Source organism: Papio anubis, chromosome 16, assembly GCF_008728515.1.
Source record: "Papio anubis isolate 15944 chromosome 16, Panubis1.0, whole genome shotgun sequence".
In the NCBI taxonomy this organism is placed as follows: domain Eukaryota; kingdom Metazoa; phylum Chordata; class Mammalia; order Primates; family Cercopithecidae; genus Papio; species Papio anubis.
In genome coordinates, this window is record NC_044991.1 from 79,862,791 (window position 1) to 79,889,474 (window position 26,684).

General features: G+C 40.9%; 1 long non-coding RNA gene across 1 annotated transcript in view; it reads left to right on the top strand.

Annotated features, from left to right (window-relative positions):
- The window catches only part of LOC103887945, a 41,260-nt gene extending 15,797 nt beyond the window's left edge, over positions 1-25,463 (top strand). Inside the window, exons 4-6 of the long non-coding RNA XR_004179115.1 lie at positions 1,022-1,161; positions 8,954-9,273; positions 23,692-25,463. This is a non-coding gene — a long non-coding RNA (uncharacterized LOC103887945). The remainder of the gene's footprint in view (positions 1-1,021; positions 1,162-8,953; positions 9,274-23,691) is intronic.
- The last annotated feature ends 1,221 nt before the right edge of the window (positions 25,464-26,684 follow it).

Here is a 26,684-nt window from a genome sequence, read left to right on the forward strand (position 1 = left end):
AAACTCTGTGGGGGCAAACGATACCCTTCGGGAGGCATACCAAGTCTCAGAAATAGAGGCAGTACTTGGAGGCCTATACTAATTCCATGCCCATTTGCAACAAGAATTCCTAAACGTATTTCTACCGTACTGCGCGGCTCTAGTGCAGGCAGGAAGGAAACCCATCCCCTCTGCATTCCCAGCGTGTGCTATTTCCAACCTGTGGCTTTGCTGGGTTCCTACACTTCTCTCACTTGTGAGCTCTCACCTCTAAGTCTGGAATGTGTGAAGGTGGTGCCAGCGCAGCTGAGAGCGGGTGGGCAGGAGCTTGGGCTGTGTCTCCGCCTGAGAGCCTGATTTCTGCATAGCACCCTCGCCCCCAGCCTTCCAGGCCCAGCTGTGCATGGTATTTGCAACACCCTTATTTTCCCCTAAAGGGCCATGGGGGAGGAATGGGTAACACGCAGCTAGGACCATGCTGCTGAGATCTAATGTACATTGTCTACTGTTGGGACTGAACACTTTCCATACAAGAGTATGCAGACCCCAAGGGACATTTGGCAATATGTGGAGATATTTTTATTGTCACAACTGGAATGGGGGCACTGCTCAGATTTGTGCGTGGTGGGTTGTGGGTGGAGGTCAGGGATGCTGCTAACCATCCTGCAATGCACAAGACAGCCCCCCTTCCTCACCCCAACACTCCAACAAAGAAATATTCCACTCAAGGTGTCAATAGTGAACAGTGCTGAGGCTGAGAAACTCTTTTCCCTCTGTCTGCTCCCACCAAAAGACAAAGGTAAATAAAGCCACGGGCTGCCCACTCCCTGTGAGTGATGAAAGGTGTGTGTTGGGGGTGGGGTATGGTGAGGGGTGTAACATGAATTTAGAAGACATGCCCTTTAGCTAGAGCTGGGATTTGTGGCCACTATTTTGTTTTTATTAAAGCGTAATGCTCACAAGCAGAAGAGGAGATTTGTTATTCTAAAGACAGTTGCACACCAAAGCATGCTATTGTATAATCTGGCATTTTCCCCACTAGGGAGCTATGGTGCATTACTCACGAGTGACAGAACCAACGAGCTTCATCTCCCAAGAGGCCGGTGCATCTGTTTAAAGAGAGCAGGCGCTATGCAGAGCCGCCCCCACCCCACCCTCCATGGCGGAGTGCAGTGGGGGAAGGTAAGCTTCATTTCAGTCACTGTGAAGATGAACCATGCATTGATTCTATGCCCGCCCCACTCCCACTCCCCAAAAGGAGAGGGTCGAGTCCAATCGTGTTCTAGTAGCAGGACCCCAGGAAAGGAGGCGATTATTCTAGGCTTCAATTCAATAAATATGATTAGCGAAGTCCTGGCTGTTTCTGTACCTCAGTTTCTCAGAAGAGCTATGCATACTGGGGCCAAGAGCTTGGGGCTTGGGAATCAGCTGGTTGCCATCAGTTTGAATGCAGGTTCAGCGCTTACAGTGTGTGCTCTTGGGCCTTGACTTCTCCCTAAGTCTTGGTTTTCTCATCTAAAAAGTAGGGATAGTAATGCTTGTCTCATAGGGTCACAAGAGACAAGGATTATAAAGCACTCAGCACTTGCCAGGCATGTAGCAAGGATCATTCCAGTATTCAGAGATAAAAGGAAGTCAACGCATATTCTCTTTGCACCTCGCGGAACAGCTGGGAATTGAAATGAAATTATGGATGGGAAAATACTTGGAAAACTTAAAAATGCAATTTCAGTGAAATGTAATGAAATCAATGTAAATATCAATGCAAATAGCGATAGTGTTTATTGTGCTGATCCTAATAAAATAGAAACATTATTACACATTATAATTACAACCAGTTAGAAGTGGAAGAAAATTAGGTCTGCATTAGTTTAAACCTTCTATTTTATAATGGGAGAAATTGACTTCAGTGGCAAAACTTGAACGAATCCCAGCCTGGTGCCCTTTTTCCACTCCCCACAGAGTTAACTTGTTTAATTTGGCAGCCAGTTAGAGCATTGCTGTATCAGATGGAAGGTCTCTAACTTACAGACATAAGCCTCAGTTTCTTCGTCTCTAAAATGGACATGATAATGACACCCAACTCACAAGGTAGTGATGAAGAGTGAGATCATGCAGGTCAAATGTTTAGCAGGCATGCCTAGCCCATGGAAAGTCCTCCAGAAACAGTAATTATCATTATCCTTATTAATGGTAGTAATTGAGATGACATCTGTACATGTATCTCTCCCAGAATCTGACATCAATTGGTGAGTGGGGGAGGGGCAGTCAATATATATTCATTTGTGCAATTGCAGATAACAGTACCTCAATGTTCTGAGAAACATTGGTGGGGACTCTAAGTCTTCCTGAAGAATTCACCATCACATTGTCTGGTTCCTGGACATCCCAGGGGAGGACCTGGACAGGTCAATGGCATCCTTTCGTAGCTTCAGAAACAATAAAAGCTGTCTGACAGTCTAGAATTCGGACAGGGATAGAATTCTACAAGCCAAAGGCCCTGATACTAATTTTGTTCTGGTCTTTGTATTAGTCCTTTTTTACACTGCTGATAAAGACATACCCAAGACAGGGTAAATTATAATGAAAAGGAAGTTTAATGGACTCACAGTTCCACGTGGCTGGGGAGGCCTCACAATCACGGCGGAAGGCAAAAGGCATGTCTTACATGGCAGCAGGCAAGAGAATGAAAGCCAAGTGCGAGGGGTTTCCCCCTATGAAACCATCAGATCTCGTGAGACTTATTCACTACCATGAGAACAGTATGGGGGACCCTCCTCCATGATTCAATTATCTCCCACTAGGTCCCTCCCACCACACGTGGGAATTATGGGAGCTACAATTCAAGATGAGATTTGGGTGGGGACACAGCCAAACCATATCAGCCTTAGAGGATCTGTGAACATTTAGGGTGGGCAGCAGAGATCAGTCGCATGTTCTGATGACCCTAGACCAGTGGTTCTCACATTTTGGCCTGCATCAGCATCACCTGGAGAATTGTTAAAACACAGGTTACTGGTCCCATGCCCTCTGACGGTCTGGTGTGAAGCCCTATATTTTGCATTTCTTTCTTTTGTTTTTGAGATGGAGTCTCACTCTGTTGCCTAGGCTGGAGTGCAGTGGCACGATCTCGGCTCACTGCAACCTCCGCCTCCTGGGTTCAAGCCATTTCTCTGCCTCAGCCTCCCGAGTAGCTGGGATTACAGATGTCCACCACCACGCCCGGCTAATTTTTGTATTTTTAGTAGAGACGGGGTTTTGCCATGTTGGCAAGGTTGGTCTCGAACTACTGACCTCAGGTGATCCACCCTCCTCAGCCTCCCAAAGTTCTGGGATTACAGGCGTAAGCCACCGTGCCCAGCCTAAATTTTGTATTTCTAACAAGATCCCAGCTGATGCTGATGCTCCTGATCCAGGGACTGCACTTTAGAATCACGGTCCTGGAGCAGCATTGCTCTGCTTCAGTACTGTTGGTGTTTAGGGCTGGCTAATTCTTGGCTGTGGAGGGTACTGTAGGGTGTTTAGCAGCATCTCTGGCCTCTGTTCACTAGATACTGGTAGCAGTTTCGACAACCAAAAATGTCTCCAGACATTGCCTAATGCCCTCTGTGGGGCAAAAACTCCTGGTTGAGAGCCCCTGCTGTAGACTGAGATGATTAGAATCGAACTCTGGTCACTTCTTGTCATAGTGGTGTGACTGCAGTCATATTGCTGTGCCTTTCTAGGCTTCTTCGTCCATGTGATGGGTACAGGGATGCCAACCTCATAAGATCCAAGTGGAAACTAAGAGATAATACAGGGAAAGCCCGAAGCACAGTGCCTGTACACATTGAGCAGCTTAATTCATGTTAGTTATTGCTTTTGAGCCCTCCATAGCAGATCTACATAGTGCAATGTTTTTTGTTTTTTTTTTTCTCCCATGAAGAAGTTTTCATAGAGAAAGCATTTTCATAGAGAAAGCAGGTTTATATAGAAAGCATTGGCTGCTGATTGGAGTGGAGAGGCTGTAGACCTTCATCTAGGATCGAGCAACCCCCAGAAAACAATTTTAAACATGTCCATTCAGACAAAGGAGTCCAAAACCATAAGGTCCTCTCAGCATCCTGAACTAATGTCCAGCTGTTATCTCGGTGAGTAGTTCCCAATCGTTAGCTCAGAGGTGACTGACTACAAAAACATATTCCAGCTTTATGAGCACACCTCCTATTTGCTAGCCAGGGTTGATACTACCGAGATCTCTTTCCAGTTTTTAGAATTTAAAACAATGAGCTGGGCACTCACATTTTCTTTCCCAACTTTGCTCTAGAAGTGAGCTTTCGAATCTGGAGCACTGCTGCGTTCTGAGTTCCCAAGCAACTCCTGTCCAAGGGTAATCTATGCTGGTACACACAAGGGATCATGGATTTTTCTTTGGCTGTCAGCTCTCAAAATTACCCAGCAATCCCAAAATGAATTTCCACTAATCTGACAGTTTTGCCTCTCCTGACATGATGTACTGTATATTCAGTGGTCAGCAGGGACTATTTAATTGCAGTGAAGCCTCTGCTGTTCATTGTGGCATTTAAAATAGAGCAATGTGTAATGTGGCTACCCTTACTGACTCTCCAGGCCCAGATGGGTGGGTGGAACTCAATTTTGGGGGGAAACTTCTACCTGGGAACATTTAGTAATTAAGTTTTACTGGCTAGCAGCTTTAATTCTTTCATTTTGAAGATTTATAAATGTTAGAATCAAAACTAACATCAAATCTCTCTACAAGGCGGAAGGAACTACGCTATCAGATGACACTGATGATGCGTTACAAACGGATTAGAAACTGAAGAAAGGAGAGATTAACCTTTTCAGAGTACGTACTATATGCTTGGCCGTTTTCAGGTGTTATCTCACTTTTCTCTTAAGGCATTTCAAAGAGGCAGGGACGTTTCCCCCCATTTTACAGATGCAGAAACTGAGGCCTTAAAGGATTAAGTTACTGCCCAAGACTTGTGAGTGTGTGAGCAGAGCCAAGATTTGAACCCAGGTGTGTCTGATAACAGTCTAGACTCTTAATGCCCCACGCTAAACTTCCCAAAAGATGCGAGATGTCATTTGCTTTTCAACTGTTTATTTGACAGGTGGAGAAACTGAGGTGTAGACAGTTCAAAGTGACTTGCTGAGAATTAAGTTATCTCAGGCTCAGGAAATTAGCCTGTGGGTATTCATAAGTCTGATTATTAAGAATAATGCAGGGCTTTGCCGCTTATAAAGTGCTATAACTTCCATTATCTCATACTAAATTTTGGTTTTCAAGCAATTCTGTTATATGAACTGATAACTCAAAAAGAAAAGCATTTTGATAAGTGCTCTTTTTCCCACTGTTGAATCTAATGATAAATATCTGCCTTATAACCACAAAACTGCTACTGTAAGGTGCCACGAACACATGAAGAGCAAAGACCTAAGTGGATTCACTTATTCAGCAAATATTATTAAGCTTGTAATATGTGCTAAACGTTATTCCAGGCGCTGGGAGTACTACAGTGAGTAAAATGTTTAAAACTTCCCTACCCTAAGAGGGCTTACATTTTAGAGGGCACAAGCAGATAACTGACTAAGTCAATGAGTGAGATATAAAGCATGTCAGGTCATAAGTGTGAGCCAGCGAAATCAGGATGGGAAGGAGAGAAGGGGGCACCGGAAGCAGGGATTAAGTGGAGAGGGTGATATTTGAATGAAGACATAAAAATATGAAGACAAGTTTTTTGAATATATTGGAAAGAGCATTCCGGGTAGAAGGAACAGCTAATGCTAAGTCCTTGAGGCAGTGAATATATCCTTTGTTGTGTTTAAGGAACCCTAATGGTTAGCAATGTGGCAATTTTTCGTGGACTTATTTGCCATTCGTATGTCTTCTGTGGTAAAATATCTGTTCAAGTCTTTTGCCCTTTTTGGGTAACTCTTCTTCTTCTCCTTCCTCCTCCTCCTCTTCCTCCTTCTTTTCTTTTCTTCCTTCCTCTTCTCTTCCTCTTCCTCTCCTTCTCCTTCCCTCTCCCCTTCTCCTTCTCCTTCTCCCTCTCCCTCTCCCTCTCCCTCTCCCTCTCCTTCTCCCTTTTCCTCTCCCTCTCCCTTTTCCTCTCCCTCTCCCTCTCCCTCTCCTTATTGAGACAGGGTTTTACTCCCATTGTCCATGCTGTAGTGCAATGGCGCGATCTTGGCGCACTGCAACCTCCATCTCCCAAGCTCAAGAGATTCTCCTGCCTCAGCCTCCCGAATAGCTGGGACTACAGACACACACCGCCATGCCCGGCTAATTTTTGTATTATTATTATTTTTTTTGTAGAGATGGGATTTCACCATGTTGCCCAAGCTGGTGTTGAACTCCTGGGCTCAAGAAATCCACCTGCTTCGGCCTCCCACAGTGCTGGGATTACAGGTGTGAGTCACTGCACCCAGCCTAATTAAATTTTGAATATTTTATCCCTATCAATGACTTGTCTTTTCATTCCTCTAACGTTCTTAATTTTGATCAAGTCCAATTTATCTTTTCTCTCCTTTATAGATTGTGCTTTTGGTGTTACATCTAAGAAATCTTTGCTTTTGATTATTTTAAAAATTGATTTTCTCATCAAGTAAAAGAAAATGTACTTTCAAGTTCCTTTAAGTATATCTGTGTTACCTAGGCAACCCAGTTATTTATCAATAGGTGATCATTTGTAATGATTTGTTAATAAAGGAATTAGAAAATCTTGCTTTCCATGATCCTTAATCTACTTGCAAGACCTCATCCCCCTTAGTATAAGCTTATCCAAGGCCTACGGCCAACTTGGAAGAGAAGCAGGTGCGATTTTGTGGGGAAAACTTCCTGGGCCCTAGCAATAGGAGACTGAATTTTCTTTGTTCTGCTACTAATCAGAAGCTCAACTCTGGGCCAGTTGTATTCTCTTTTTTAGTTTACATTTCCAATTGCAAAAATAAGGAGTTGTACTAGATTTTTCTGTGCTCCTGTCTAGTCCTAATACTATATAAATGTGATATTGACAGTAAATTGAACATCTTCAGGAGGTCCAGGACTAGAGTCAGGCAAGAGCTGCGTCTAGAGCACAGCTTCTTAGAAGCTGTGCGTGGCTGGACAGGGTGGCTCACACCTGTAATCCAGCACTTTGGGAGGCCAAGGCAGGTGGATCACGAGGTCAAGACATCGAGACCATCCTGGCCAACATGGTGAAACCACGTCTCTACTAAAAATACGAAAATTAGCTGAGCGTGGTGGTGCGTGCCTGTACTCCCAGCTACTCGGGAGGCCAAGGCAGGAGAATCGCTTGAACCCGGGAGGCAGAGATTGCAGTGAACCGAGATCGTGCCGCTGCACTCGTCTGGTGATAAAGCAAGACTCCATCTAAAAAAATAAAAAAGAAAAAAAGAAAAAGAAAGAAAAGAAAAAAAAAGCTGTGTGCTCTCAGGATTGTCCAAATTTTCATTCTGCATTTGCACAACCCTAACAAGGAACCACTTGCAAGACACTGGGAATGAGGGCCTCCATGAATTTTATGCCTTCCATAATTCTCTTGCTGTATCCTAGTATCCTAGTTCTGGTCCTGACCTTCAATGAGATAAGTGGGCATGACCCACGTGGGGGCTGTGATGAACTGGCACAGGGTGTCTTGCATTTGAGTATGCATTCGAATCCCCTGGGAATACTGTTCAGTCTCATTCAGAGGGTCTGGTATGGGGCTTGCGATTCTGCCTTTCTAACAAGCTCCCAGCTGATGCTTGTGCTGGTGCATGGGCCCCATTTTTCATATCAAGGAACTAGAATGTGCCAGCTTTGTCCAAAAAAGCAACTCACCTTCATCCATGTGGGAATTCAGTTGCCAGAGTGCTTAGTGTCTTTTGTTTTGTTTTGTTTTTGGGACATAGTCTTGCTCTGTCACCCAGGCTGGAATGCAGTAGTGTGATATTGGCTTACTGCAGCTTTTGATTCCCAGGCTCAAGCAATTCTTGTGCCTCAGCCTCCTGAGTAGCTGGGAATACAGGTGCACGCCACCATGCCCAGCTAATTTTTGTATTTTTAGTAGACACGGGGTTTCACCAAGTTGGCCAGGCTGGTCTTGAACTCCTGACCTCAAGCAATCTGCCCACCTCAACCTCCAAAGTGCTGGCATTACAGGTGTGAGCCACCATGCCTGGCCCCAATGTCTTGATTAGTCAAAAGAGACACTAGAAATCTGTGATGTAATATGAAGTCTCTGAAAATGGGCAAAAAAATAGCAAGATCTCAGAATAAATTTAACAACAAAGTCAACATCCCCGTCCCCACACCAGAAATGTTAGCCTGAAAAAGGATGTCAGAGTTCGACTCAATTTCATTTCTCAGGGTGTCCTTGCTTGAGTTGATGTGCAGTGATGGATCAGTGGCTCACCTATTCTCCTCTTCCAACCTTTTTGCCCACTGTGTCTCCACTAGTAATTTTCATCTTTGTTTTTCAGCATATCTCCCCTTCTTTTTCTTCACTCCCCAGCTCCTTACATGCCTCAAAGCTTCTCTGGAGTAGACAGCTGTCTCCTTTGTCAGCCCACCGTCCATTTGCTCTCCTTCTGGCATCAGCCTGTTTTGTTTTGAAGGTTCATTCTCTCCCACGTTCAGTTCATGCGATTCAAACCAGACTGCACCTTCCTGCACCCATGGCTCCAGTAGGAACCAGGCCCAAGTTGGTCAATCAGGGTATTTATTCTATCACCCTAGCTCCAGTGACTGACTGAGGAATGAGCACAGTACCCAGGCAGAATGGATTACCTTTCTTGCCCAGCCTGAGTTATTGGGAAAAGGGAGCCCTTTCCCTTGGAATTGGTAAACTGGCAATAACAATATCTAACACTTACTGTATGTTTACTCTGTACCAGGCACTGCTTTAAGAACATGCTTTTACATGAATGATCTCTTTAATCTTCACAACAATCCTGTTTTGTATGTACTTTTATTGTCATCATTTCACAGATGGGGAAATTGAGGCACAGAGAGGTTAAAGAGAAGCGCCTGAAGCCACACAGCTTGCAAGCGGTGGAGCTGGGATTTGAACTTGTCAATCTGGCTGCAGAGCTGAGCTCTTGGAGACTAGGTTATACTGCCTAGTAGCATGTAAGCCTGGAGCTGCTGGCAGGCATTTTGTAAGTTTGCAGAGTGAACCTCAATGAGCGTGAAGCAGAGAGGAAAGCGGTACTGAGAGATGCAAAAAAGTCTGTGTTCCAGCAAGGGGATCTGAAGTCCTGGATCAAACCTTACCTGGTGCCAAGATTTACCAATCAGACATGCCAATTGTAAGACCCAAATTTACCCTTTTGGGGGGATTGAGTTTGAATGAGTATTTTTGTTTGTTTGTTTTGTCATCAGAAAGATTCCTGATTAATACACAGTATGACCTTGACCAAGATGCTTCATTTCTCTAGGACTCAATTTTCTTATCTGTAAAGGGTTCATCAACATTCGTTGGTTGAATCTTACCTGAAACATTTTTTTCAGTCTTCATCAATCTCATCTAAGCCTTTGTTTCCATAGAACAAAGCCACTTAAGGAAGGAGGGGGAAGTGTCATGGAGTCTTACCGTCCTGAGTGCAAATATGGTCTCTGTATTGTCCTTATCTGTTCATTTTTTGCCTCTCAGTACTAGAATGAAAACTCTAGAAGCGGAAAGAATTTTGTCTGTTTTCTTACTGTTGTATCCTACATTTTTTGATTTTCATATATCTGTATATATATTTGTTAAATTAGTGAAGAAATCCTTGTACATCTTTATGGATAACAACCTGGTTTGGGCCTGGTTTGCAGTCATGGGTCCTTCCTTTCATGCGGGAGTGGTTACGGATGGTATTTGTTCCTCTCTGCTTCGTAATTCTCTCATCCATTTTTGACTTCATGGACAGGAACAATAGATGAAGAAAATGGAATAGTCTCTGAACAAAACACAGGGTTTTAATGCCTCTTAAATCCTGTAACATATTATCACTTCTAAACTCACAGTAAGCAGTTAAGTTCTCATGACGGGTGAATTTCCAGTTTCAAATGATATAAGAGAGGACTGTGTCTTACTTTCCTTTCTATTTTACGTATATTTCAATATCTTAGTAGAGCTATTACCTGAAATTGATCCCCCAGCATTAGGAAACAGGATGTTGCTGACACTGTGATGTGCTATTATATAATGTACCATTATTTGTCATGTTTGTCATGACGTCCAGCCCAAGCTTCTCTCTTGCAAATAAACCTCATTTTTGTTTTGGGCGGCAATGTGCTCAGATCCAGGCAATAATAATAACCATAGTAGGCCTGGTGCGGTGGCTCACGCCTGTAATCCCAGAACTTTGGGAGGCCGAGGCGGGTGGATCACCTAAGATCAGGAGTTCGAGACCAGTCTGACCAACATGGAGAAACCCCGTCTCCGCTAAAAATACAAAATTAGCTGGGCATGGTGTTGCATGCCTGTAATCCCAGCTACTCAGGAGGCTGAGGCAGGAGAATCGCTTAAACCTGGGAGGTGGAGGTTGCGGTGAGCCGAGATCATGCTATTGCACTCCAGCCTGGGCAATAAGAGCGAAACTCCATGTCAAAAAAAAAAGTAATAAAATAAAATAAAATGACTATAGTAGCTATAACTTGAGTATTTTTTCCTATGTTTTAGGCACTCTTCTAAACCAGAAACATGCATTTTATGTATTTGATATATGAAGGCATGGACTGGGATTAGGATCGGCCAGTCATGCTGTCACTGACCCCGAATTCCAGGCAGCTAAGTGAGGCCATGATGTTCCCCTGCCCAATAAGAGGCTATGCAGCGGGTGGACGGAAGAAGTGGGCTTTGCTTCCAGCTTTGCAATCTTGGAGAATTTATTCAGTGTCTCAATAGCTAGGGTTTTTGTTTTGTTTTGTTTTGTTTTTCTTTTCTTAAATCTCTGAAAAGGGGTTAATAATACCTCACAGAGTTGTTGCAAAGATTAAATGAGCTAACGCCTGTCACACTTGGAAAAATGCTTGACCAGTGCTTCTCAACTGAGACAAGTCTGCCTCCCAGGAGACATTTGACAATGTCTGAAGACACTTGTGGTTGTCACAGCTAGGGTGGGAGTGGGGCAGGTGCTTCTGGCACCTAGTGAATGGAGGCCAGGGATGGTGCTAAACATTCTACAATGTACAGAACAGACCCTACCACAAAGACCAATCTGGTCCCTAGTGTCAGTAGTACAAAGTGGGAAATCATGGCCTAGACCTTAATAAACACTCAGAATATGGGAGCTCCCTGAGGGCTGCCTAGAACATAACCTCCAGAATAGCAGACAGATGTTGCTTTTTCCCCTGTCCTATCCCTGGAGCTTAGATCAGTGCTTGGCACATAGTAGTTTCTCAGTAAATGTGTGTTAAATGAATGAATGATAGATACAGTGACCCTTGGAAAATTTTTGCTGTCATGACTATTTCATCCTCCTCTGGTTTCATCCTACTTTGGTCTCAGTCATGATAAGTTGTTACAGGAGCCATTTACCACCATGGTACCCAACGTGCTGATGGAAGAGGCAAAGGCTAGAAGGACTCTGGGCCTCTGATGACCTTGTCAGCCACTGCACTGGCCTGGACTACCTGATGCCAAGGTTTTCAGCCTATAAAAAAAATGGCTCCCTGTTTGTTAGACCACTATTATACAGGTGTCTGTGACATGCAGACAAAGACATTCATAACTAATAACCAGAAAGGACCGCATCTTCTCTTAGGTTTATGACATAAATTTACTGTCTCAAACCCACTGAAGGAAACAACCCCATTGGTTAGTTCACTTCCACAGGCTCTGCTTATCATCAGATATGCTGAAATTAAATTTTTTGTATTTGGCAACTATGCTCCAATATTTAAATACCAACACTAAATACTCTAACAAAAGTGGAAATATCGTACCACGTTTTGGAAGTGCTTGGCAGCTAACAAACTTATCCTGGCATAAATTCTAGGAAGTTGTCTTAATTTTCAAAATTACTCATATAAAGAAGACATACATGCGGCCAACAAGCATATGAAAAAAAGCTCAATATCACTGATCATTGGATAAATGCAAATCAAAACCACAAGGAGATACTATCTCACACCAGTCAGAGTGGCTATGATTAAAAAGTCAAAAAATTTGAGATGCTGGCAAGATTGCAGAGAAAAGGGAATGCTTAGGCACTGTTGGTGGGAGTGCAAATTAGTTCAACTACTGTGGAAAGCAGTGTGGCTATTCCTTAAAGAGCTAAAAACAGAACTACCATTGGGCTGAGCCATCTCATTACTGGATAAATACCCAAAGGAATATAAATCCTTCTGCTATAAAGACACATGCACACGTATGTTCGTTACTGTTCTATTCACAATAGCAAAGACATGGAATCAACCTAAATGCTCATCAGTGATAGACTGGATAAAGAAAATGTGGTACACACACACCATGGAATACGATGCAGCCTTAAAAAGAATGCGATCACGTCCTTTGCAGGAACATGGATGGAGCTGGAGGCCATTATCCTTAGCAGACTAATGCAGAAACAGAAAACCAAATATTGCATATTCTCATTTGTAAATGGGAGTTAAATGATGAGAATGCATGGACACAAAGAGGGGAACAATGCACCCTGGGACTTATTTGAGGATGGAGGATGGGAGGAGAGAGAATAGCAGACAAAATAACTATTGGGTACTAGGTTTAGTACCTGGATGACAAAAGAATCTTTACAACAAACCCCCATGACACAAATTTACCTATGTAACAAACCTGCACATGTACCCCTGAACCTAAAATAAAAGTTTTAAAACGTTACTGATATATTTAATGTATGTTTGTTGAAGGCTTAAGATAGGTCCAAGATGGGGCAGGGAGTGGGGTATAACAAGAAGAAGGGAACAGAGCTAAGTTCAGTTCTCTGTCATTATAAAACTGACAGGCTGAAAGGAAATGTGGATCTGAAATTACCAGGGCCATGAGTGTCATGAATAAGCACAGAGGTCTAAACAACACTTACTGGGAGTCTCTAAGCTTAGGAGACCAAGCTAAGGAAGCTTAGGAGACTAGTCCTAAGTCAGGAAGTCTCTAAGCTAGTCCTAAGTCAGGAGGGGACTTTGCTGAGAAGGTGAGATCTGTATTACAATGTCAAGAGGCAGTATGAGACAGTGGTTATTAAGGCTCTGGGGTAACGTTATGAAGTTTTTGTTTGTTTGAGACAGGACCTCTGTCATCCAGGTGGGAATGCGGTGGTGGGATCATATCTCACTGCAGCCTCAAACTCCTGGGCTCAAGCCATCCTCCTGCCTCAGCCTCTTGAGTAGCTGGGACCACTGGCATGAGCCACCACACCTGGCTAATTTTTTTTTTTTAATTTTTAAAATTTTGTGTGGAGATGGGGGTCTCACTATGTGTTCCAGGCTAGTCTTGAACTCCTGACCTCAAGTACTCCTCCTGCCCCAGTCTCTGAAAGTGCTATGATTACAGGTGAGAGTATGAGCTTTTGAATTTCCCTATTACCTATTCCTAGATGGATGATCTTGAGTATTAATTGCCAAAAGGCTTGATACCCTATTTATTAAAATAATACTTCATAGGGTTAGTGTGAAAATTAAATTGGATAATAGTGTAAACTTGCTGTAAGCTTCAAATATTATAAGCCTTCAAGAAGTGTTAGATTTATAATTATTAAAAATTCACAGCTGGGTGCAGTGGCTCACACCTGTAATCCCAGCACTTTGGGAGTCTGAGGCAGGCAGACCACGAGGTCAAGAGACCGAGACCATCCTGGCAAACATGATGAAACCCCATCTCTGCCAAAAATACAAAGAATGAGCTAAGTGCTGTGGCGCACACCTGTAGGCCCAGCTACTAGGGAGGCTGAGGCAGGAGAATCGCTTGAACCAGGGAGGTGGAGGTTGCAGTGAGCTGAGATTGTGCCACTGCACTCCAGCCTGGCAACTGAGCAAGACTCTGTCTAAAAAAAAAAAAAAAAAAAAAAAAAATCACCAAGGGGAGGAAGGATAAAAAGCAGGGGCATGCACAAACTTATTTTATGATTTGTCAAAACTTGTTTCTAATTCATTCCTTGCAGGTTACATCGTCTGGAGACTGAGAACTTGAGATGCTCCTTGTTCGTCCAAGCATTTGAGCAAATCCAGTGTCCTTTTTGAGCAAAATATGAGCCCCACCTTTAGAATTTGTGAATCTCCCCTTCAGATGGGAAAGCTTTTTTGTGGCTGAAATTAGAAACAGCCCAAATGTCTACGAAATGATGAATGGATAGATAAAATGTGATATACCAACACAATGGAAAAGTATTTGTCAGTAAAAAGGACTGAAGTCCTGATACATACTCCAACATGAATAAATCTCCAAAACATCATGCTAAGTGAAAGGAGCCAGACACAAAAGACCACGTTCTGTGTAATTCCATTTATATAAAATGGCAAAAAACCAAATTCATAAAAACAGAAAATAGATTCCCATTAGTACCTAGATTTGAGGGTGAAAAAAATTAACTGCATCATCTTTTTGGAGTGATGAAATATTCTCTAATGGATGATTGTAATAGTTGCACAACTTCTTAAATTTACTAAATATCATTGAAATGAATAAATTTTTATGTTGCATATATTATATCCCAATACATTTATTTTTAAAAAGATCCTTTATGACTGAGTTAAATAAACTTGCAAGCTCCTAAATTTGTATGGTAGGATGTTAATTTTTAGTTTAAGACATTTGGTTTCTAAAGATACTGAGTCTCCAGATAAGTCAAACGGAATATTAGCAGTTGGGCTAATCTGAGATACAACCTTGATGAATTTGCTAGGGATGTCCGATGGTTAGGAGGGACATTGAACATTTGGAGCCAACAAGATCTCTGACTTCCATCCCTAAAGTGAACTTCGTTACTTTGGACAGCATTATCTTATCTACCTGTCGAAATCCCCTCTCTAAGTTATTATCATCAAGATGATTCAAATAAAAACCAATATTGCTGTCTTTTGTCTTTTGTATAGCCATATTTGAAGACAATGGCTGTTAGGTTTCTTAAAATCCCTAAAATGGGATTCCTTAGATCTCATTCCATGAAAATTATTTTCATCCCATGCAGAAAATTATTTTATGATTTGGAAAAACTTGTTTCAAATTCATCCCTTGCAGGTTACATCATCTGGAGACTGAGAATTTGGGACACTCCTTGTTCATCCAAGCGTTTGAACAAATCCAGTGTCCTTCTTGAGCAAAATATGAGCCCCACCTTTAGAATTTGTGAATCTCCCTTTCAGATGGAAAAGCTTTTTTTTTTTTTTTTTTTTTTTTTTTTTGCTTTAAATAAACTTGATCCTTAGATCTATATGATCTTCAGGTGAAAATCTCTTTGTGGCCATGAAATTTTTACTTTTGGTGTATCATTTTCTCCTATGATACAGGACGAGACATGTAGTTCAGTAGGTTTTCCTTTTTGTCTCGACCGCTAGGAAAGTCAGAGTTACATTAAATGGCCAGTGTTGCTGTAGCTCTGATGTATAATAACGCCTTATTGCTATTCTTTCTTCCCCTCTCATGATTCTATATATAATTGTCTCATTTGTATTATGCTTAATTTAGTGAACTACCTCACATTTTAAGCAGTGAGTGGGGGTTACAAATAAAAATAATGAATGTGGCTGGGTGCAGTGGCTCACGCCTATAATTCCAGCACTTTGGGAGGCCAAGGCGGGTGAATCATGAGAACAAGAGATCGAGAACATCCTGGCTAACACGGTGAAACCCCGTCTCTACTAAAAATACAAAAAATTAGCTGGGCGTGGTGGTGGACGCCTGTAGTCCCAGCTACTCGGGAGGCTGAAGTAGAAGAATGGCGTGAACCCGGGAGGCAGAGGTTGCAGTGAGCCCAGATCGCGCCACTGCATGACACAGCGAGACTCCGTCTCAAAAAAAAAAAAAAAAGCATAATTTTGTACGTTTACAATTATATTCTTCTGCTTTTGAAATTAACCAACATGGGCAACACCATTGGTGCTGGTTGTCATATACACACATATATATACAAGCATGTATGTGTTTTGATGTACTAGATATGCAGATATAGGTGTCAACATGAATTCTCAGCTGAAAAATAGGAGTAGCTAGTGAAAATTTGTGGCTAGATTTAAATCTATAGAAACTGTTCTTTAGAAAGGACACATTAATGCAAGGTAAATTTTACTAGGAAGAACTAAGTAATAATTCTCCTGTTATAAACCATACAACATTATAAGGGAGTTAAGTTTAGATGACTTTAAAATCCTTGTGGTTGGGGTTCTATGATTTAGACACAATTGTTTCTTTCAAAATTATTTCTCATGACCTCAATATAACTTCAAGGACATCTAATGCCTAAGGAATCAGATCAAAGATGCCACTTGAAATTTCAAAATGGGATACTAAGATATTCCACTGTAGCCTTCTGGCAGCAGTTACATGAGTTGTTGCCTTTCTGTCTTTGAAAACCAGTCTTGCCATCTCATAAAGAACAGTGTGAAATTGAACTTGCAATTAAAAAATAAGCTTCGTTTTTCCCCTCCTCCCCACAAACCTCTCGACACAACCAAATTGAGGGTCATCAGGAAACAGAAGGAAGAGAATGCTGTAAGATTTCAAAGATGCCTGGTAGGAGTATTTCTTAATTGAGCCGTGCTTTCGAGCAGCGTGGAATTGTTCTTATTAAAAATTAAATAAGAACAGCAGAGAAGAACATGGGAAGCTCTTCGAGATTAGAGCTTCGTGAGATTTACTTAAAAGGCTTTCATTAGGCACTGGGGGTTCTGAAGCATATTAAAACCCTACCTGTACAAAATATATGGTGCTCTAGCTTTTAGCCCCTTTTCCTAAGAAATATAAAACATGGGCGCTTAAAACAGGAATAGGAAAAGAATATTTTCACAGCGTTTTTGAAATAAGGTCTACATGTTCAGATTAGTAAATAATTAACCCTTTTGTTCTTTTCCTCTCTCTTTCCCTTCCTTTGTTTTTCCCTGCCTTTGTCAATGCAGGTTAGCACAGGTCCTAGCTGGGGTTTGGTTCTTTATTTTGTTATATTTTAAAAATCAATTTTCTATCTTGGGTGAATGGAGGAAAGGTTTTCGGCAGGGTTTCTCAAACTTTAATTCGCACTTGAATCGCCTGGGATCTTGTTGAAATGCAGATTCTGATTTAGTGGGTCTGGGGATGGGGCCTGGGGTTCCGCATTTCTAACAAGCTTCCGGTGGGTGGATGTCAATTCTGCTGATCTGTGGACTGTTCTAGGATAGCAAAGAGATCCAGTAGCCCCTAAATTAAATCGTATGTATCCAATTCCTTTAAAGAAGGTAGGGATGGACCGACTAGGGGAAGAGTGGGGATAGAAAAAAAGGAGAAGAATAAATAAAAACAAAAAGTGCACCATATCCACAAATATAAGCAGCCTAATTATCCCCATTGCTTCAGTTTGATGATTTATCATTCCTGAGTAAGTGATGCTGATAATACAAATTTTGTCATATTTTTGTAATACAACTTGGCTTTTGGTAAAGCAATTGGAGTTCAAATATAGATCAAAAATAGATCCTTTAAAGTGCTGAATATGGAACATGCATGTGCATGTACACACACACACATTCACACACACACACTCACACAGACACACACACACACTCACACACACAATGCTGCCAGTCAGAGCTGCCTGCTCTTCTATATATGTGAGGCCTCAAAATTTTCCCTGAAGGATACAAAGAACCATGTCGTTAAACATAACAGTTTTGCCATAGGCAGAGCAGGGGATAGAGGCCTGATATTCAACAGAAATTTCAACAATGTGGCCACTAACCTAACTTGGGGAGCTGGGGTTCAGGAAGAATTCCTTCATCAAAAAGATCAAGTGAAAAGACTCATTGGAAAGTATTGGAAGTGTTTTGCAAACTATGGAGTGTTGGATAAGTGCTACTTGCTATTATTTTTTCCTGTTTGCATTTTATTTGCTGTATTTTATTTCATTTAAAATATCTTTTTGAGTTGTTGCAGGTTCATGCAATCCATGCTGGTTTTATTGCAATTTGCCAGTATGCATCAAAACTGAAAATTAAAAGTCCAGTCTAGCAAATTCATGGACTGAAATGAATTCTACCTAAACCCATATGTACATGTGGAGAGAGACATGTATGAGGAAGGTCACTGCATTAGTGCTTGGATGGAAAACAATCCGAAAATGCCTAAGTGTCCTTCAGTGGGACTGGCTCCGTGTGGAATGGCACATCCATAGAGCGAGATATTCCGTTGCTAAAACCTCCAAATGAGGGGCAACTGAGGTATGAGCATAGAAAGCTGTCCTGAATATAAATTGTAGTTCGTTTAAAAAGAAAAAAAAGGAAAAAAAAAATAACACGAAGATGTCCTGGAATTAGGTTGTCTGCTTGTCTGTCTGTCAAGCTTTATTTTGTTAGCCTGGTAAAAGCTCCTGACAAAAATAACACTAAAAGGGTAGCAGCAGTGATCACTAGGAAAGGAATTAGAAGGAGGTACATTCTGTTTCTATTTTCATACTTTTTCTTGCTGTGTTTCTGGAAAACGGAACATAAATAGAAAAGAGGACAGAATGGGCAAGTAACTAGAGAACTTAGATTTGGGTCCCAGTTTGGCTTGGCCGAATAATAGCTTTGGGCAAGTTACTTCACAAGTCTGAGCATTTATGTCCTCAAATGTACAGTGAGGATTGGAACAATGCCACCCCATGGTTTTATGTCTTTGGAAGATTGAATGAAATGCATAAAGCACTTTGTCCTCCACAAAGAACCAAGAATGTCCTTGTTTCTTTTTGATGCTCTAAACATCCTATGTGATTTGAGGACACTGGCAATCAGTGCTGATACATATCGGGCTTAATACACCCAAATCCCTGAAGCTTTATACAGCACCCCCCACCACTTCTCCTCACCCTTTGACCCCTTCACAGACACTTTTCCCATCTCTATGGGTGTCCCCTAACAAAATGTCAGAAAGGCCCAGGTCGTTGACTTACGCTTTTGTATTACCGTAAACTAATGTGCTTTTTTCCCTCAAGACTATTTGCTCTTATATCTTATTCTGCAACATCTGCCAAAGGATTTTGTGATGAAAGAAATATCAGCCCCAAAGCGACAAGCCAGGAGGAACTCAGGTAGGCAAGAGTCTACCTGACTCTTGGGGTGCCTGAAAGGACATAAAATAGTGTTTGCCGCTTGAGTCACTTCCAGTAAATATTGCTGGTCCATGAACCACTTATATTATTTTTTAACTAATTATTTTTCACAAACTCTATTTTAAACAACTTAAAAATGCTTGTTAAAAGAACATAGTAATTAGTAATGAAAAATCCACATATAAGGTTTTCATTGATAAAAATAAATAAATGATAAAATTTTGAAAGTATTCGTCTGTATACCACCTAAAACAGTGTTGTGTCCTAGAGGATACATTTACCACCCTTTGGACAACAGGTGTATCAAATATCTCCAACTCATCCCAATGACTCCTATTCTTCTTCGCATTCTCCCAGTGGGCAAGAGACACAAACGCATGAAGCACTTCATGGGTTTTTGCAACAGAAAAATCCTGTTGCTCCAGAGTGGAAGAGTCTCTTTCCAGGAGGGTAGACAATATGCCTCATTCCCTGCTGTGTCCTTTGTGCTTAGTGCCTGGATGAACGAATGAAAAATTGAATGAAGCTGGGTGTAGTGGCTCATGCCCGTAATTCCAGCACTTTGGGAGGCTGAGGCGGGCAGATCACCTGAGGTCAGGAGTTCAAGACCAGCCTGGCCAATATGGTGAAACCTCGTCTATACTAAAAATACAAAAATCAGCCAGGCGTGGTGGTGCCCACCTGTAATCCCAGCTACTCTAGAGGCTGAGGCAGGAGAATCTCTTGAACCCAGGAGGGGGAGGTTACAGTGAGCGGAGATTGGGCCACTGCACTCCAGTCTGGGTGACAGAGCGAGACTCCGTCTCAAAAAAGAAAAGAAAAGAAAAAATGAATGAATAAATGCAGTGTTTCTTATTCAATGCTGATGACTTTAAAAAACAGATTTCTTATTTTTGTTAAAAACAAAACAATCTTCTGTTTTCACATGTCAAACTCTTTTGTCCATTTGGGAAAATCACTTTAAAAAAAGAGATAAATGCAACTCCTCCATTATCACAAGGTTTGAGTTTGTACAAAGAATGAGAGAATTGAGGCTACAGCTCAGGCTATTAGTGGAATCTGTAAAGGGAGAAAATTAACTGTTCATCATACATATATGTGTGTGTATATATATATACACACACACATATCTATATGCAGTAATGTCTACTAGAAGCCTTTTGTTCTTATTTAATTGTTGTAGAGTCTGCCTGACTAAAGTGCTGTGCAGAAGTTGTCAGTTATATAAAATCAAAGGACTTGGATCCTGGCATTCTAAGAGCTGTCTAATTTAAGACCATTGAAATTCATATAATATTGTTAACTTCTATCATGTCTCCACGGTGGATTTTTTACCAGATCTAAGTAGATCACAGGCTAAGACCAGGGAGAAATGAAAAAAAAAATGCATATATGTGTATGTGTATATCTGTATACACACAGAGACACATAGTAGCATATATCATTTCAACATATTCTAGTTTGCAACAAATATGCAGAATACTAGACTGTGAGCTACCAAGTCTTCCAAATTCTGAGTATTATAATCCTTTTCTTGGTATAACTGACATAATTATTGTTTTCGATGAAATCAGAGATTTTCTTTATGCAATCTTTTTTCAAGAAAGAGATAGATATGTGCAAGCTTACAGCACACACACACCCCTATCATATAATTATATTCTCTCTGAGTCTTTACACTCTGCTGTGATTTCCTTTATGTCTTATTGGGGGTTTCATCCAGCAACTGAATGACTGGAGGGAAAAAAAATAGAAATTTTTTGTCTGTCATAAACATCAGTGAGATTGGATTACAATTACCTTATGTACAAGTAGGTAGTTTTTCATACTTTAAACTTTGCATTTTTTAGATCTCTACCATAGCTTCATGTCTATTTGTCATGGATATTCAGTTTGCAATGTCTATGAATGATTTTGTTTTGGAAAACGAGATGTTTGGAGAGGAAGTCTATGTACGTGTGTGTGTGTGTGTGTGTGTGTGTGTGTGTGTGTATTTTCCCTGCTCCAAGCATTTCATTCACCTGATTTTGATAAGACAGCCTCAAAATTTCAGTTAATGAATCATAGCTCCCACCACCCTCTCAGCTAAGGTAATTTGGTTTTAATGGGCCCCAAATAGGGTTGCCAGATAAAATATAGAATGCTCAGTTAAATTTGAATATCAGATAAACAAACAATGTCTACTTTTTTTTTTTTTTTTTTTTTTGAGATGGAGTCTTGCTCTGTCACACAGGCTGGAGTGCAGTGACGTGATCTTGGCTCACTGCAACCCCCACCGCCCTGGTTCAAGCAATTCCCCTGCCTCAGCCTCCTGAGTAGCTGGGATTACAGGTGTGCACCACCACGCCTGGTTAATTTTTTTTTTTTTTTTGTATTCTTAGTAGAGACGGGCTTTAACCATGTTGGCCAGACTGGTACTTTTATAGTACAATTATCTCCCAAATATTGCATGGGATATATTACATCAGAAATAATTCGGCTGGATGTGGTGGCTCATGCTTGTAATCTCAGCACTTTGAGAGGCTGAAGCAGGAGGATTACTTGAACTCAGAAGTGTCAGTTCAATCTGGGCAACATAGTGAAACCCTTTCTCTACAGAAAAAAAAAATAGCTGGGCATGTTGGTTTACACCTGTGGGCCCAGCTACTGGCTGAGACGCTGAGGTGGGAGGACCACTTGAGCCCAGGAGGTCAAAGCTGCAATGAGTGGTGATCACACCACTGCACTCCAGCCTATGCAACTGAAAGACACCCTATCTCAAAAAATAAAAAACCCCACAATTCATCATTTATAACTTATATTTTCAAATATAAGTTGGCATCTTGTAGTTTTATTTGCTGACTTGGGCAACCTGAACCCAGCCTTCAGCATCAGGCCTGGACTCTCTCACTGGCCCGTTAGAACAGCAGTTCTATGGCCATCGAGAGCCAAGGCTAGAAGTTCTGTTGGCTGCTTGAGGGAGAAACATGATTTTCTTCCTCTGGATCTGAGGCTGAGGATCTCATGATTTGGGGTTGGTGTTGTAGACACGTTGCGCCGTGGCAGATCAGCATGGAAAGACAGCACATAATGATAATGATTGATAATGATAATAGCAATAGTTATTGGGCACTTTCTATGTCCTAAGTAAAGAATTTTAGCTTATTATTCTGTCTACAGTCTTATGCTTGACTCTAAAGGTGAAGGTTAGGGTGAGATTTACTAGGTGGAAGCACAGCAATTTTCTGGTTCCATTTAGCAGTTTTCTCTCACGACCAGGTGAGATGGCTTAGTGATGACACCCAGGGACCCTGGCTTCTTCGCTTTTGCTCACTCACAATCCTTAGCATGAGGTTCTTGTCTTTAAGGCCACAAGGTGGCTACTGCTCTTACCATGTCAGAACAAGGGGGAAAATCTAGGTGGCCTTCTCCGGGAAGCCTGTCTTCTACTCAGGAAGCCATTCCCAATATATTGGGACATTACTTTTTCATAATTACTACAATTATTGCCTCACTTTACCAATGAAGCACCTGGAGCACAGAGATAGCAGGTAACTTGTTCCAAGGTTAACAATTAGTGTGTTAGTAGGGTTTTCTAAGGCAACAGAACCAATAGAATGCAATATATGGAGAGAGGGAGAGAATCTATATATATCATCTATATCCATATACGTGTATGTGTGTGTGTGTGTAGAGAGAGAGAGATAAAGTTCTAGAAAAACAGAACAAATATAATGATAATGTGTAGGGGAGGGAGAGATGAAGAGATATATTTTAAGGAATTGGGCCAGGTAATTGTGGGACTGGCAAGTCCAAACTTCGCAGGGCAGGCTGACCAGCTGGAGTCCCAGGGAAGAATTTTGATGTTGCCACTGGAGTCTGAGGGGTGTCTGAAGGGTCCTTGGGGGCATAGAGTAGGTAATTTGTTCCAAGGTTACACAATTAGTGTATTAGTAAGGGTTTTCCAGAGAAACAGAACCAATATAATGTCCTCTATCTATTTATCTATCTATCTATCTATCTATCTATCTATCTATCTATCTATCTACCTACACACACAAACATATATATAGAAGAGAATCTATCTATCTAAGAGTTTATCTATATCTACATCCATATATATGTGTATATACATATATCTCTATATATGTCTATCTATCTATCTATCTATCTATCTATCTATCTATCTATCTATAAGTATAATAGAGAAAAAGAGAGAGAGTTCCAGAGAAACAGAACCAGTATATTGTGTGGGGGAGGGAGAGAGATTTATTTTAGGGAATTGGGCCATGCAATTGTGGGGCTGGCAAGTCCAACCTTGGCAGAGTAGGCTGGTCAGCTGGAGTCCCCAGGGGAGAACTGATGTTGTGACTGGAGTCTGAAGGGCATCTGGGGACAGATTTCCCTGTTCCTCAGAGAACCTCAGTCTTATTTCTCTTAAGGCTTTCAACAGATTGGACGAGGCCCATGTAAATTATAGAAGGTCATCTGCTTTACTCAAAGCCCACTGATTCAAATGTTTATCTGTTCTAGAAAATGCCTTCATAGCGACATTTTGACTGATTGACCAAATATCTGCATAACTTGGCCCAGTCAAGTCAACACCTAAATGTGCCCTGCAGTTGGTAATTTAGAGAAGCTGGGAATCAAATCTTTCTGGTGTCTCCACAGCCCAGGCTCTCTCATTTGCCGCCACTCATACGACTCACACAGCTTCTGTGAAAAACAGGTGAAGTCTTCATTATTTTTCTTTATCAGTTTTTGAGATACTGCATTGATTCTCTATTGGCGTTATTATTACTTGCTTCATTATAACATGATAAAGTATATAAGGAATTTCAATCCATGGCATGTATTAGCCTAATCAAAGCTTTTTCTTCTGTGAAGAAAAAGCATTACATGTAGGGAAGACAATTTTTATCCTTCATAAGAACACTGAATAGCAGATCTTTATTCTGTCCCTGCACAAATCACTTGAATTTCCTTTTTTTTTTTTTTTAAAATAAAGTACAGATACTGAAAGTCACATGAGAGAATTATATAGTTTAATGGGCAATATAAGCTGAATATCCAAAACAGCCACCCAGCTCAAAAACGAGAGCTTTGCTGGCAAAGAAACACCTTTGTGTATTCCATCCCAACCCCAGTTCACTTCCTTTCCCCAAAGTAAGCATGATCTTGACGAGGAATTGGCTTGACAGCGGTTTTTACAAATAAAGTTTTATTGGCACACAGCGACACCCAGGCATTCCTTGACTTGTCTGTGGCTGCTTTCACACTGCAATGGCAGAGTTGAGTGGCTGTAACAGAGACTGCCTGGTCCTCAAAGGCTTAAAAAATATTTACCACAGAAAAAGTTTGCTGACCCCTGGTCTTGACTTTCACAGTGGTAATTTCCTTGAGTTTTAAGATAGTTTTATTATCCAAGTGTTCATTCCTAAACACTATAGTTTACTCTTGCCTTTTCTCTGTATGTCTTTTAAATCTCATTTAATCTATAGGCTCACCTTCTAGCCCTTTATTTTCCTTGCAGTTTATTTGTGGAAGACACAGGCCATTGAACCTATAGTTTCCACTCTAGATTTTGCGGTTGCATCCTCTTGGTGCAGCTTAGCAAGCTCTTCTGTTTGCTGTACCTCCTGCAAATTGACAGCTGAACTCAGAGACTTAATCAGACTTGGGTTCAATCCCTCTGGCAAGGCTTGACTGTGTGTGTTCACTCAGCAGTAGGCGTAGAACGTCTGTTCATTTTTCTTTCTGAGATGCCACAGCTGCCAAGGGATGATGCCTAGATGTGATCATTTATGATGATTTTCAAAATGCTGACATTCTGATTGAATCAATTCTTTTTTATGTATAACTTGCAATACTTTTAGAAAGAAATACTTTGCCTCATCTTTCATTTGAGTTCCTCAAAGTTCATATAGGAAAAACAGGTGAAGTCTTCATTATTTTTCTTTATCAGTTTTTGAGATACTGCATTGATTCTCTATTGCTGTTATTATTACTTGCCTCATTATAACATAATAAGGTATGTAAGGAATTTCAATCCATGGCATGTATTAGCCTAATCAAAGCTCAAGTTATCCCACTTTTGCCAGTGAGAGCCTTTTCAATATGGCTTTTGAGTCTTTTTGAGATGACCCTGAAGTCTGATAGGTCTTTCACTGTTTGGTATGACAAGATGTTCTAAACTCATCTTCTACATTTTCTGTCCCAGATCTGGAGGAAGCGAAGCCTTCCTTTCCCTCTTTTAAGATGGTATTTCAAATAGAATACTACACAGCCATAAAGAAGAACGAGATCATGTCCTTTGCAGAAACATGGATGGAGCTGGAGGGTATTATCCTAAGCAAACTGGCACAGGAACAGAAAACCAAATACTGCATGTTCTCACTTATAAGAGGGAGCTAAACATTAAGTACATATGGACACAAAGAAGGCAGCAATGGACACTGGGGCCTACTTGAAGGTGGAGGGTGGGAGGAGGAAGAGGATAGAAAAACTACTTATCAGGTACTATGCTTATTACCTGGTTGATGAAATAATCTGTACACCAAACCCTCGCAACATGTAATTTACCTATATAACAAACTTGTCTAAAATAAAAGTTTACACACACACACACACACACACACATATATGTGTGTGTGTGTGTGTGTGTATGAATATATGAATTTTGTTTGGAGGGACACAAACATTCAGATTACAGCAATGCAAATATTTTTGCTTCGCATCTTTTGTAGTCTTATCCACCCAGGACCTGTGCCTCTTGTCCCCACCCTCTCATTTGAAATTTGAGGGTTATAGGTGTTCTGATTTTTACTCTGAGTTCTTGCATGCTGATTATGCTCTGTGCCCTGTGTAATTGGAAGTCAGTTTTGCTAGTTATAAAATCCTCGACTCACAATTTCTTCCCTTGAATAAGTATGGGACTCCATTTTCTACTGGCATACGGTGTTGCTTTCCAAAAGTTTGATGTCGATATTTTTTAGTAAATAATATTTTCTTTTTACCTAAATGTCCAATTAATATTTCTTTTGCTTTAAAGTCCAATAGATTTCATTAGTTTTAAAGTCCCATAGATTTTATTTCTTGGAGACTGTCATTCCAGGTTACTATTCTCAGGTACCTGGGGGACTCTTTCCATAGGCAGTTTCAAATATATTTTTTCAATTTCAGGAAAGTTTCTTAAATTATGTATCTCAGTATTTGTTCTGTTCCCTTGCATTGGTTTTTTTACCATCTATTTTTGAACCTTCTCTGCCTATCTTCAGTATTTCCACTTTCCCTTGAATTTTTTATTTTCTTGCTTCTTTTTAATTTTTAAATTTTTTATTTAAAAAATTTTCATTATGTTCAGGCACTGTATATTGTATTAATTCTCTCTTGTATTTATCACATTTTTAATCTTGTAGTTTTTTCTAGCTTAGATTTCATTTTTTAAATGATTTTTTATTTCTAAATATTTCTCATGTTCTTTCACCTCATTTCTAAGCAATTGAATTCTGATTTGTGCTGTGTTT